Genomic DNA, 15,390 nt, shown 5'->3' with positions numbered 1-15,390 from the left:
GCTGATCCAGAAGACTGTGTGATCATGCTCTCCGCAGCCGATGTGAGTAAGACCTTTAAACAGGTCAACATTCACAAGGGTGCCGTGCCAGACGGATTACCAGGACATGTACTGCGAGCATGCACCAACCAACTGGCAAGTGTATTCACTGACATTTTGAACCTCTAACTATTCGAGTCTGTAATACCAACATGTTTTAAGCAGACCACCATAATCCCTGTGCCCAAGAAAACTAAGGTAACCTGCTTAAATTACTACCGACCCGTAGTACTCACGTCTGTAGCCATGAAGTGCTTTGAAAAGCTGGTCACGGCTCATATCATCACCATTATCCTAGAAACCCTAGACCCACTCCAATTTGCATGCTGCCCTAACAGATCCTAACAGATCCACACCGCCCTTTCCCACCTGGACAAAAGGAACACCTATGTGAGAATGCTATTCATTGACTACAGCTCAGCATTCAACACGATACTGCCCTCAAAGCTCATCAATAAGATACAGATCCTGGCACTAAACACCTCCCTCTACAACTGGATCCTGGACTTCCTGAGCATTCAGATTACTGGACAAAATGCGCGAACAAAAAGGAAGTATTTGGTCATAAAGAGGGACATTATCGAACAAAACAAACATTTATTGTCTAACATGGAGACCTGGGAGTGCCACCAGATGAAGATCATCAAAGGTAAGTGATTAATTGTAATGCTATTTCTGACTTTTGTGACACAATACATCTCCTTGGCTGGAAAATGGGCTTCTGTGGCTAGGTGCAGACCTAACATAATCGCAAAGTGTGCTTTCTCCGTAAAGCCTTTTTGAAATCTGACACAGTGGTTGCATTTCGGAGAAGTTTATCTTTATTCGTATGTTTAACACTTGTATCGTTTATCAATGTTTATGATGAGTATTTCTGTAATTTCACCGGATGTTTGTTTGAGACAACGCATTTCTGACCATAACGCGCCCATGTAAACTGAGATTTTTGGATATAAATATGAACTTTATCGAACAAAACATACATGTATTGTGTCGTGTCTTTGGCTATGCCGGATTAAGTGATATGATATGCTATTCCATAAAATAATTTCTCCGTAATAAATATTTTCTGATTGAGCTAATCATGTAAATGTAATTAACTAGAGAGTCGGGGCACCACAAAAGAATATTTATAGAGCTGTTATCTTCCGAATAAACTCTTAAAGACCTAGTAATATTTTACATCAATAGCAGTCAATATTAATCGTCATCTTAATTCAGTCTCATCTGAAAGTTGTAAATTCTTGGTTATCTGCACGAACCCTGGCTAATAAATTAAATCAGCAATACAAAATTAGGTTTAATTATTTATTTACTAAATACCTAACTAATCACACAGAATTACACATACACATAATTAAATCATAACTTGATTACAAATTACGTCATAAAGGAAAACGTCCCTAGCGGGCGGAACAGATATGACAGCTTGTTACACAAAAGAAAAGGGGCTGGGTTTGAGTGAAAGAGCGGGAAGACTGAGGAACAAAGGGCGAAGCTGTGCTATCGTAAATACAGTATCTTATGCATTCTAAATTACCGCCCATTTGGAAAAGGAAAATGCAATAAATATTTACTCTGAGCTGTGCTTCGGTAGGTTGGTGGTAGATGGAAGACCGTGTTGCCCAACCGAGTCCTTTGAAGAATGTCTCTGGTTGTCAATCGGATACGTTGTAGTAACGTCGTTGTGTGATAGACGGGATACTCTGTCTGTTCCTTCCTAAACCTCATTTGCAGTGGCTGTTGCTAACTCAACGGCTAGGAGGTACCACTTCTGTAGTGAATAAGAGTTCAAAGTTCAAACCATTCGCAAACAAAGCTCACGCTGATGTTGGCTTCGTTCTGTAGTTATTATCTGAACCATTCTGACATCGGACCGTCGTCCTCACATCCTCGGAACAGGAGTTTACTTTGTCGTCAAGGCTTTTTATAGGAAGGAAGAGGAGGGTGTGTTTGAACAGTTTTATAGCCCATGCCCCTTGACAGGGGTGGGCCACTGATTGAGCAGAGCCCTACCTTATGAAAACCCAAATCTCTCATTTTAGAAGCTAAAATCACATTGCATACCATCACAAATAATTTAATATTCAAACATTTAAATTGAACAACAATTCCATGTGAATCCGATAACTCTGATGTGTAGACTTTCCACTGTAGAGTTTATGTCATCTTATCATTGATGAGAATGTCTCAGATGACAACCGAACTGACATCATATTCATTAAGTACCACCGCATATGTTCAATTGGTCGGATTACCAGAGTATAGTTCATTTCCCCCCACCTTCTGATGTTCCCAGAATCTCTATGTTAACCAAGGGTTTTGCAAATGTAACATCAGTAGGGTAGAGAGAGGAAAAAGAGGGGAAGAGGTATTTATGACTGTCATAAACCTACCCCCAGGTCATCGTCATGACAATTGTGTAACATGAAGTCCTATGAGTGCCATCTGATGAACATCATCAAAGGTTAGTGATTAATTTTATCTCTATTTCTGCTTTTTGTGACTCCTCTCTTTGGCTGGAAAAATGTCTGTATGGTTTTCTGTGACTAGGTACTGACCTAACATAATCGCATGGTGTGCATTCGCAGTAATGCCTTTTTGAAATCGGACACTGTGGTTGGATTTACAAGAAGTTTATCTTTAAAATGGTGAATAATACTTGTATGTTTGAGGAATTTTAATTATGGGATTTCTGTTTTGAATTTGGCGCCCTGCAATTTCACTGGCTGTTGTCGAGGTGGGACGCTTGTACCAGAGAGGTTAATGGGGTGGAATGACCTCTGAACTCTGTTCTGACTTTCTGGTGAGGCCTGATCCTCATCACTAGAAAAACTAGATACATTGGGTGAGATTTAAATATAATATGTAAACACTGATAATTAGGTAGAAGTTTATAATTGATCAACAGTCCTATGTGTGATTCGGACCACAAGAAGGAGAGAGAGAGAGAGAGAGAGAGAGAGAGAGAGAGAGAGAGCTGCCCCTGAATGAGGAACACCGTTTCTCGAGTCTATTTTACTATTCCTTGAATTTTGTTATTTTGATTTAACCGGCAGTGTTTAGTGTTTTTTTGGGACGCATGAACGCCCAGAATATGTTCTATAAATTAAGATTGGAGATGGTGCCAGACACATTCAGGAACCAACCCTTTGTAACTTGTCTGCCTAATCAGTATATAAAAGATCAAACGGGACTGCCCCAAGACAGCTCACTTCAGACCGATACTTTAAGTTTAAGTTTCACTGTGACCTCTCCAGCTTGCTGACAATAAAGAGTGATTCATTTAATATTGACTTTGAGTGTCCCTGTGTTGAATTTCCACGACAATCTAGACTAGATACTACCATAAATGTCAAAGTGAAAAGAAGATTCTACACATTTTTACTAATTAATACAAATGAATTAACTCAAATATTGTCAATGCATAAGTATCACCCCTTTTGTTTAGCAAGCGCAAATGATCTCAGAAGTAAAATTTGGCTTACAAAAACACAAAATAAGTTATATGGACTCTGCATGAAATAATAGGGGTTGACATGATTTTTGAATGACTATCCCTTCCTTTGTATAACAAATCAGACATTGCATATATCTTTAAGCACGGTCAATTTAATAATTGTGCTGTGGATGATGTATTAAACCACATAGACACATCAAATATGCAGTTGTCCTTCTGAACTGAGCTGCAGGACAGGACAGAAACTGCTTAGGGATGTCAGCATGAGGTTATTGGTGATTTTAAAACAGCTACAGAGTTCAATGGCTGTGATGGAAGAAAACTGAGGATGTATCATCAACATTGTAGTGACTCCAAGATAATGACATAAATGACAAAGTGAAAAAAATAATATAAATATACAGCATAAAAAATATTCCAAAACCTGCGTATTCATGCATCAAGGCACTAAAGTAATACAGCAAAAAACACAGCAAAATAATACAGTTTTTGGCCTAAATGCAAAGCCTTATGTTTGGGGCAAATCCAACACAACACATCTCTGAGTAAATGCCTACTTATTTTCAAGCATGGTGGTGGCTGCATTATGGTATGGGTATGCTTGACATCAGCAAAGACAGGAGTTTTTCAGGATGAAAAGAAACAGGATGGAGCTAGACACAGGCAAAATCCTAAAGTAAAACTTTCTTCAGTCTGCTTTACACCAGACACTGGGAGAAGAATTCTAGCATTTTAAAAATAATAATAGGCAAATATTGCACAATACAGGTGTGCAAAGCAATTATGACACTTACCCAAGAAGACTGCAACTTTGTGTGGAGAGTACATTCAAATAACATATCCACATAAACACATAGTCAGGTATTCAATGAGTCTTTTGAGTTCTCCTTTTTATTCACTTCCAAAGGACCAGGAGGCAATAAGAGTGTGAGGGGGCTCTCTTGCTATGGGAAACATGCTGATTGATTTGGCCAAATTACAGTCATACTGAGATACACCATATTCATATTTGAGATGTATGCTATTTAAGTAAATGTGGTTCAGCTACTCAAGCACAATTGGTCTTATGCAGCTGAACAAACCATGTGAATGTGCTGATATGATATATCCATGCAGAATACCCATTTGAAGCCCACAGTCTCAGTTTTTATAAGAGAAAACTGAGGTTTGGATACTTATACACAACAGCAAGCCCATTTTCAAGCATGTAATGTTATGGAATTATTGGATGACACCTGGCGTACCTCTGTTTTGATAAACTGATCCAGATATGACACACAAGCCGCCAAGCCAAGACTAACACAGACCAATAACAATGCTCCTGGAGAGGTGATTGCTGGCTGAACCAGTCCATCGATTGCTGGGACCATAGTATATTCAGCCACTTACTGTACTTCTGACAGCTACACTGATTGTGTGGCTTTACAACCTCTGACACTCTGGGGATAGAGCTCAGAGTGTAACAATCCAGTGATTTCACATGGACTTATTGAGCCTCAATCCTCATGTGAACTGCGTGAGCTGAGTTTACAGACTCAAGCACAGGCCTGTGCTGTAGAGCTCTGCTGTCAGAACACCCAGCTCCTAGCAAAGCCCTCGGTGTATGGAGTCACTCTTAGGGACTGTCTGTATGCAAGGGAATGTGTGAAAGACAGGCAGAGAAATCCGGCAATGACACCCCACTCAAACATCTGATCTTTGGTTTCTATACAAGTAAAATATCTAGCTGTTATCGCAGTCACACAAAAATGTTGATATTCTATCTAACAGCAGCACGAACCCAAACATATAGACATGACATGTGTCTAGTGGAGAAATGAGAGTGTGAAATAGAACATTGACAGAAAGAATGTGTGTAGCAGTGAGGAAAATGTCAAACTGATGTTTATAGCATGGTCTGGGGCAGGGCTCTCAAACCTGTTCCTGAAGAGCTACCGTCCTGCAGATTTTCACTCCAACCCTAATTTAGCACAGCTGATTCAAATAATTAGCTCATTGATAAGCTGAATCAGTGTGGTTACAACTGGGGTTTGATCGAAAACCTACAGGACGGTAGCTCTCCAGGAACAAGGTTGGAGAGCCCTGGTCTGGGAGGATGCATCCAATCTCAATGGCTTCATGCAGGCAAATACAGTACCACAGAGCCACACTTTCAATCTAGTGAACCAGTTGGTCTTTAGGTAGTGCTTATATGTTATCAACTTTCTTACACCTTGACTTTAGATCTGGACATTATGGGCATTTGACAATCATTTTCTATTCAATTAAGATAAACTTACAATGCATTACTGCCCTGGTTAACAACAACTGAGGAAAAAAATGTCTATAAGGGCTCTATTCAATCCGTAGCGCTGAAGATCTGCTTTATAGAGCTATTGACAATTAAAGGTAATGTTCCCGCGGTCGCGGAGACTGCATTCACAGTAAACACTGCATATGACGGATCAATCGGAAATTACCTTAACATTTTTAAGCAGATCTTCCTCGATACTTCAGCGATACGGATTGAATCCAGCCCTAGATCAAAGTAGATTGTATAAAATGGCTTGGTACTGACATTAGGAAATGAGAGGGAAAGGTCAGAAAGAACATGGGAGTGATGAGGTTTCTGCTCACGAACACCCACACATCCCAATCTTCCCTTAAACTTCTTCAATGTTAATTAGAAAGTCCTAGGGGGCTTCAGATTACTTCTCAAACCACTCCAGAAAAAAGAAAAATGTATTTCTTCAACTCTCTGCTACTGCACAGGGTTCCTTTGGCCATCATTAGAACTTAATGAACTAATTTGAATAATTTAGGGAATGTACTTCCCTAAATCAGAGCAGTTTGAGTACGGTATATCCTAAGGACATTGCGGCATCCATCATGAAACACCATTGGTGACAACCTTCTGAAATGTCAGAAAAGCAAAGAAACCTTTTTGCCCGTCAAGAACTGAACCCAGACAGCTGTCAGTACAGGGTCTGCTACAATAATTTCATCACTGTTAAGTCAAGCTGTTATGCTAACCAGGTGTTAACAACAACACTTAGTTAGCCAAAATTAGCTAGCTAGATAGCTTGTAGTCTAGTTTATAGCATGTGTCGCATGAGTTTCAAGTTTTTTGCAAGCAATTTTTCACCTTTAAAGTTCCCCTTGATAACAAGGGATTGCATGCATCTATCATCCCATTTGCAGACTAATGTAAGCCTACTATTCCTAATGTGATGAGTAGATTGGATAGTCATAATTTAGCATATTACTGAGCGCGTAGTGGCATCGGCCTGTAGGAGAGATGTTTACTTCCATTGCACGGGAAAAATGTGGCATTTGAGAAACATTGTATATACTTCTACTACACTTTATATGACTGGAGACATTATCCAAATCTATTTTAATTCAAGGATAGCCTAGGCCTACTCTGCTGACACTGACAACAGACCATTAAAAATCACATTGTCTTGAATGTAACCATGTAATCTAGGCCTATGAAAAGGGTCATGGCTAGATATAATCCAGTTTTTGTCAAATTAACTTCAAGTCACTTTTTTTGCATTTTAGTTAACCCTATCCCTTTTCCTTACCTTAACCTAATTCTCCTGACCTGCTATGTTAATTCTCATTGCCTGCAGTGTAAATTCTTCTAATCTGCTACGAAAATGTTAAATGATGTTAATCTGACAAAAGATGGATCCCTTCTAGCCATGACTAGGAAAGGGGAGAGATAAATTGTACAATAGGTCCATATAGCCTGGAGCCTAACCTATTGTACAATTTATGTCTCCCCTTATTGTACAATTTGTGTCTCTCCTTTACAGTTGGCACTATGCATTGGGACAAGTAGCGTTTTCCTAGCATCTTCCAACCCAGATTAGTCTGTCGGACTGCCAGATGATGAAGTGTGATTCATCATTCCAGAGAACACATTTCCACTGCCCCGAGTCCAATGGTGGTGAACTTTACACCTCTCCAGCCGACGCTTGGCATTGTACATGGTGATCTTAGGCTTGTGTGTGGCTGGTTGGCCATGGAAACCCATTTCATTAAGCTCCTGACAAACAGTTTTTGTTCTGATGTTGCTTCCAGAGGCAGTTTGGAACATTATAGTGAGTGATACCAATCTGTAAGTCGCTCTGGATAAGAGCGTCTGCTAAATGACTTAAATGTAAATGTAATACAACCGAGGACAGATGATTTTTACATGCTAAGTGCTTCAGCACTCGGCGATCCGGTTCTGTGAGCTTTTGTAGCCTACCACTTTGCGGCTGAACCGTTGTTGTTCCTACGCGTTCACGATAACAGCGCTTACAGTTGACCGGGGCAGCTCCAGAAGGGCGGAAATTTGAGGAACAGACTTGTTGGAAAGGTGGCATCCTTTGCATCCACTTGGCAAAGTGGGTGGGGTTATATCCTGCCTGTTTGGCCCTGTCCAGGGGTATCATCGGACAGGGCCACAGGGTCTCCTGACCCTTCCTGTCTCAGCCTCCAGTATTTATGCTGCAGTAGTTTATGTGTCGGGGGGCTAGGGTCAGTCTGTTATAACTGTCTTATCCGGTGTCCTGTGTGAATTTAAGTATGCTTTCAAGTATTCTTTCTTTCTTTCATTCTCTCTCTCGGAGGACCTGAGCCCTAGGACCATGCCTCAGGACTGCCTGGCATGATTACTCCTTGTTGTCCCCAGTCCACCTGGTCGTGCTGCTGCTCCAGTTTCAACTGTTCTGCCTGCGGCTATGGACCCCTGACCTGTTCATTGTGATTACTATTATTTGACCATGCTGGTCATTTATGAACATTTGAACATCTTGGCCATGTTCTGTTATAATCTCCACCCAGCACAGCCAGAAGAGGACTGGCCACCCCTCATAGCCTGGTTCCTCTCTAGGTTTTGGCCTTTCTAGGGAGTTTTTCCTAGCCACCGTGCTTCTACACCTGCATTGCTTGCTGTTTGGGGTTTTAGGCAGGGTTTCTGTACAGCACTTTGATATATCAGCTGATGTAAGAAGGGCTATATAAATACATTTGATTTAATTTGAGGGTGCCACGTTGAAAGTCACTGAGCTCTTCAGTAAGACCATTCTACTGCCATTGTTTGTCTATGGAGATTGCATGGCTGTGTGCTCAATTTTATACACCTGTCATTAACAAGTGTCGCGGAAATAGCCGAATCCACTAATTTGAAGGGGTGTCCACATTCTTTTGTATACATAGTGTAGCTATTCTCTGCTTCAGATGCACAATGTCAAGGGGTGCATTGTGAATGCCCATAAGGCTAATGTAATCATACTGTAGGTACTGTAGGCCTATGGCCGCATTGGCGTTGCGTGCAATTATCAGCTGCAAAATGGGTTCACATGACAATCAAATAAAACTAATTGGATAGCTTACAACTGAACAAAAAGGTAGGTAATGTAATATTCATTTGAGAATACAATACAGACAAATGACATATTCCCTTACCCTCTTTATTGCAGGATTGTGAGCTGTGATTAATCAACAATGACACTAGTTCATCTTGAATAATATTTTTAAGTTATTAAAACAAGTTTAAACACTTTACTTCATAGAATCAACACTTTATTTTTTATAATTTCAAAATGTACAAGTAAGCTAACTCATATGTAGAGGTTAGACATATTAGTAACAAGTAGGCTATTATCACTAAAGCATCATTTCAGCTAAACAAAAAAAAGTCAATACCAGAGGTGACCATCCTCGTTCCACTGATCACAGATCTACTGGGGGAGCAGACTTCTGTTCCAGCCCAACAAGAGTACACTTGATTATCAACTAATTAGGTTTGATAATGTGAATCATGTGTGTTAGTGCTGAGCTGGAACAGAAGACTGCACACCCAGCAGGGTTAGCCTGCTCCAGTTGTAATAAGTTTATACATTGTGTGTGACATTTAAAATGTATTTTTGTTTAGAAGATTTGCTAACATAGGTTCAGTACACATCCATGGTATACAAGGATTTACCCTTATTCTCTTGGGACATTCATTGGGAACTCCTTATCTGCAGACAGGGTTTCATGGCTCTATGTAATCGAGGAAAGAAAACATCACAAAGAAACAGGCTGCATTATTAGACAGCCCTGAATATTATATTGCTATATATCTCTGTCTTCATACAGTCATTTTTCTCACTAGAGATTTGTATTTATTTTTATGTCCTCCCACAAAGCTACCTGCCCTATCCACAGTAGCCTATTCTCCCTTCTCTTGACAGTTGGAACTTCTAGCTATTTCACCCTCTTCCATGGCTGTTAGCTAGCTAGCTACCTAGCAACAAATGTATTTCAATTTACAACAATAAAAACATTAATATAATATTAGCTAGTTAGCTACCTAAGTTAGCTAGCTGGTGATATTTAATTCACTTGGCTAGCTATACAATTTGTAAAAAAAAAAAAAAAACGAAAATTACGTTAGCAGCTCATTTGAGTTAGCTATAGGAACTTTGTGTGCAGGCTATCGTTTTCAAAATATATTTACTTAATTGAAAATAGGTTCTCCCACTGCCTCAGTTTTCTGGGACATTAGAAAAACAAAATAATGGGCAATCTTCCCGAAGTTTCCCGTGATAGCAAAATGCAGCCAGCCATGTGGATGATTGAAGGACTTCCCCCAGACTGACTTGATCTTCCAACATGGCGCTTGGTGCGGTTGCTTGGTGATTTGTGATACAACTGCAAGCCCTCTATAGGGACCATAATGGGATATTCCTGGACCTGTCTGCCATGCCTCAACATATAGTTCAACTCTCATCCTTCTCTGCTTTTTGTCTATACCATCTCATGGATGGATGGATCTTAATGTGTATGAATTATGATTTATAGTTCATTTTCAGTCTGAAGGAGGTGGATGACACCAGAATAATCAACTACCCATTTATTTATTTTTTTGCAGATTCTGTTGTTATTTTTTACCTATATTTAACTAGGCAGGTCAGTTAAGAACAAATTATTTTCAATGACCTACCCCGGCCAAACCGACGCTGGGCCAATTGTGCGCCGCCATATGGGACTCCAAATCATAGCCGGATGTGATTCAGCCTGGATATGGCTGTCTTTGGGTTCCAACATTTCAATGTAATTATAGATTCCTTAGAAGGTTACTCAAGGGAAAAACTAAAGTAGGGTGGTTGGTTGGGGTGAATGGGTAGGCGTATAACGCAAATGTCAAGCAACCCAAAGGTTGCGTGTTTAGCTAATTAGCAACTACTTGCTACTTTTTAACTACTTTGCAAATACTTAGCATGTTATCTAACCCTTTCCGTAACCCTTTAACCTAACTCCCAAGCCTAACCTCTAACCTAGCTAACGTTAGCCACAACAAATTGGAATTCCTAACATATCATGTCGACTTATTATATCATGTTGTAACATATTGTACGAATTGCAATTGGCAACATATCATATGAATTGGATGATGGACATTCACAAATACGAAATGTAACATGTCATACCAATCGGAGTGTTCCAGGTTTACATTTACTATCTTACATCTACCCCGGAGTCCAGATTGCATTAATTAAAAACCTCCCATTCCCCACATGCTGTCCCCTGAGTTTAATGAACTGTCTGTTCACTCTGTCCCTCTTTTTACAACTCAGCCATGTTATTGGAAATGATCCTGCGAGGAGGCTGGCTGGGAGACTGGCTGTGACTTTCCCTGAGCTAGGTGTCACATCCAAATAGAAGTAAATCAACTGTCAGCAACATTAAGCCTGCAGGCTGCACAGTCTCAGAGTGCTCAGAGCAGCTGTGGTCATGATTGGTACTCCTCTTCATGTGTTTGCATGGGCTATGTTATGCTTCCACTGGGCCACAGTGACACTGAGACTGGGGGTGAAGATGTTCAATGTCATCTCACGAGAAATATACCTCCTATTTGCTATGAACTGATTGGAGATATGTTCTTATTTTCCTGTTCAGTAACAGTATAGAGTACATGGTACAGATGTCGGAACTTAACTTGATCACTCTTTTGTCAGGGAGAATTTTCCTGCTGCATCAGGAAATTCAAATGAGCCTTGTGATTCCTTGAACATGTACAGTTCTCTTTCTCTCCATCTGGAGGCAGTCAAGTCATTGGGATCAGGCCTGCTATCAAAATAATATTATCTCTCGCTCGCTCAAACATTAGGCCTAGGTCCTATTACCGCAACATTCAAATGTATCTGAAATGGAGCCATACCCATCAACAACCATAGTTTTATATAGCTTAATAACACAAATAGTGGTGTCCACTAGGCTATGACATATAATTGTGAAGTTTATTCTAAGGTTACGAATGAACTGTCAAAATTGAAATCAGTCGTGGCCTGGGTTGGTCTAGAGGTTAGGGCCGCTACCTTCAGGGCGCACATGTAGACCTACTGTGTCGGTGTGGGTTCAATTCCAGCCCATGCCCTTCTGGCATAAATAACATAATCCCCCTGATTTACTTGATATAGTTTAACATTTTAAATATGGAGAGTGCAGGGATATTTTACCCTTACCTTGATAAGAAATGACCATATCAGACACTTTTGGATAACAATAGTAGGAAACAAATAAAATAACTGTAGGCTACACCAACATTAGTTTCTTTTCATACAAACTGTCAAGTAGATTTGCCATGGTATTTCTATTGTACGGAATGCTTGTCAAATAGATAAATTGCCCGTAGTCTGCTAAAAAAGGACTAAGTTATTCCGATGACAATACCAACCATGGGTGAACATATCTTGAAAGGCTTTGGTTACAAGCAGGACTAAGGATGAGAGGAAGAGGCAAAGTGAGAGGGCTCATTCTCCGCTAAATCTGTCCAGAATAAGCCCAATGCGTTTCTATGGGTTTAATATGCAGACCTAAGCTTGTCGCCTGCCTTCCTGCCTTTGGGACAACAACTCTCATTGTTAGGCTGGAGACATGAGCATCTCTTTTTCATGCTTACTTGAGTAGTTTCTAAAGAGGGCTACTTTAACATTTACTTGAGTAAATTACAGTTCTTTTACTTGAATACAGATTTTCAGTACTCTACCCAGCTCTGAAAATTATACATTGCCTAATTATAAAATGTGGGTGTTACCAGTATCCTGTGTGTGTGTGTGTATCCTGTGTTCTTTTCTCTCCTTCTCCCCTCACAGGTAAAAATCATCACTCCCCAATCAGTCACCAATCCAATCATCAATCAGAAGACACACCTCCTCCTGTTTCCTACCCTATCACAGTTCCTTTCCCTTGGTTTAAAAACCCTGTCAGTAGTTTGCTCTAGAGCTCAATCTCTCTGTAAATGCCATGTCTGTAGGTCTCTGTGGTTCACGCTCTTTATGTATTGAGCTATCTTTTGTTTGAGCACCTCCATATCACTTTGTCTTCACCTGTGAGTATTGTTTTTGGTTATGGTGTTTGTTTACTGGTGGGAAAAGGGGAAACCAAGACAAGTTGCCCATGGGCATACACTACCCATAGGTAGACTTTGTTAAATACACTAGTTAAAACCCCTGTATTTTTGGTTAGTTAGCTGTTGTTAAAGTAGGCTAGTCTAGCTTAGGGGTGTTTTTTAATACTTATTGTTTCTTTCCTTGGGTCCAGCTCAGCCCCTTTTCCTGCCCCCCCCATATTACCGTGTGTTTTCAAATAAACCCTGAGTTTGACGGTAGATTTCAGTTGTCGTGGTTATTTCGTTCTCACTTTTACTTTGTCACTATTATAAATTGCATGAGTTATGTTACGGGTCTCATTACCATCCCCCCTAGACTCGGGACAAAAGGGATTCGTAACAGTGGGCGAGCATACACACTGAGGGAAAGTTTTTCGTTCTACAGTAGGCCTACATCTGTCAATCAACTGATGGCACAAATCAACAGTACACAAACAGTAGCCTATTATCGGTTTTCACACCTTTCACTATGTGACAATGGATAGGCTTAACGGGTAGCTTACAACATGTAGCCTATTGAAATAGAATCCAATAACAAGGGGCCTAGCGTTAAATTCACCCGCACAGCTGATCTTAATTGCAACCATTATTAGTCACATAATTAAACCAATCCCTAAAAGATGATGTGGGTGTTACCTTAGTCAAAGATCTGTATATAACTGCGACAGCAAACAAAAAGAACTTAGTCCAAATAATTTGACATTAATTTATTATTTAAGCCTGTCAGCACCATCCTGCAGAAGTCACCCAGTACAGGCGTGTAATCATTACGCCGATTCTGTTGCAAATCGTCTGAAACCGGAAACTGAAAACGCAAACAAGAGTTTCTATTGGACAACTTCAGGTAGGTCCCTCCCTGTTTCGCTCTGTTGCTCTGATTGGTTCTTAAACAGTGAACGTTTTCCGTAATAAATACAGACGTCAAACGAAGTCCGCAGGCTGGACAGTTTCAATTATGGTCTTATTCAAAGTTGACTTAATATCTATCCATGTGCTCAAGTTCATAAAAAGGTAAATGGTACTCAGGACATTGGAATAATTTTACAATATCAATAGCATTCATGAAAATGTATTTCACAATATAATTCCAAGTACATCACGTGATGGTGAATGCATACTTAAAAGATGGACAACAAGTGTTATGTTTAATTTTACACAAGATAATGAAATATCTAGGAGGATCAGGTAAGTGTGCATATCAGACATATTTCAGCATGGAATATGACGTCAAGGTAGGTATTCAGGTAAGAATCATGTAAGCTACAAATCATCAAATCTGCTGCTACTCGGATGTTTATTATCTAGGCATAGTCATATTACCTCGACTGTACCAGCTCACATTGACTCGGTACCCCGTATATAGCCTCGTTATTTTATTGCATAACTTTTTTTTAACTCTAGTTTATTTAGTAAACATTTTTGTAACTCTTATTTTCTTAACTGCATTGTTGGTTAGGGGCTTGTAAGTAAGCATTTTACAGGAAGGTGTTGTATTTGGCACATGTGACAAATACATTTTTATTTGATATCAGTTGCCATGGTCAACTAACTCATCTTTTTCCTTCTAAGGTAGGAGTTACCCTCCAACCTCCTCTTCCAACCTCTCCTTTTCATTTTGAAGGGTATTTTCTTTTCTTGGCTGGCCCATTCTCCCCCCCCCCCTCGGTTGTGGCGCTATAAACTGTAAATAAAAGACATCATTTTGTATTTCTAGTACATGGCACAAAAAGCTTACCGAGATGATACACTGTATGACTTGTCATAAAAACAGCAACATTTAGACAAACGCACACAGAGTGGGAGGATGCTGCGCTGGACTGACCAGTTGATCATCTTGCGAATGTTAGCTAACAGTAGCTACATGGTTACCACTACAGCTAAAGCTAGCTAGTTTAACCAGCTTATCTAGTGGCAACCTAACGCGATAGCTATTGCCACACACATCTGATTCATCATCTGTTCCCTCTTTATGCCAATGACAAGGTGGCTAGTTAGCCAACAAGCAGAGATCATACACTACTGGTCAAAATATTCAGAACATCTACTCACTCTAGGGTTTCTTTATTTTTTATTTTCTTAATTGTATAATACTTGTAAAGTCCTCAAAACTATGAAATAGTACACATGGAATCATGTAGTAACCAAACAATGTGTTATATTTGAGATTCTTCAATAGCCACCCTTTGCCTTGACAGCTTTGCACAATCTTGGCTTTATCTCAACCAGTTTCATCTGGAATGCTTTTCCAACAGTCCTGAAGGAGTTCCCACATATGCTGAGCACTTGTTGGCTGCTTTTCCTTCACTGCGGTCCAACTCATCCCAAACCATCTCAATTTTGGTTGAGGTCGGGATTGTGGAGGCCAGGTCATCTGATGTAGCACTCCTTCACTCTCCTTCTTGGTCAAATAGCCCTATTTCAAAATATATTTAATTGGTCAAGGGGTCGTGAATTGTTCATACAGACATAAAATAACATATTT

Source organism: Oncorhynchus nerka, linkage group LG12 (genome assembly GCF_034236695.1).
Source record: "Oncorhynchus nerka isolate Pitt River linkage group LG12, Oner_Uvic_2.0, whole genome shotgun sequence".
In the NCBI taxonomy this organism is placed as follows: Eukaryota; Metazoa; Chordata; class Actinopteri; order Salmoniformes; family Salmonidae; genus Oncorhynchus; species Oncorhynchus nerka.
This window is presented reverse-complemented; position numbering follows the sequence as displayed.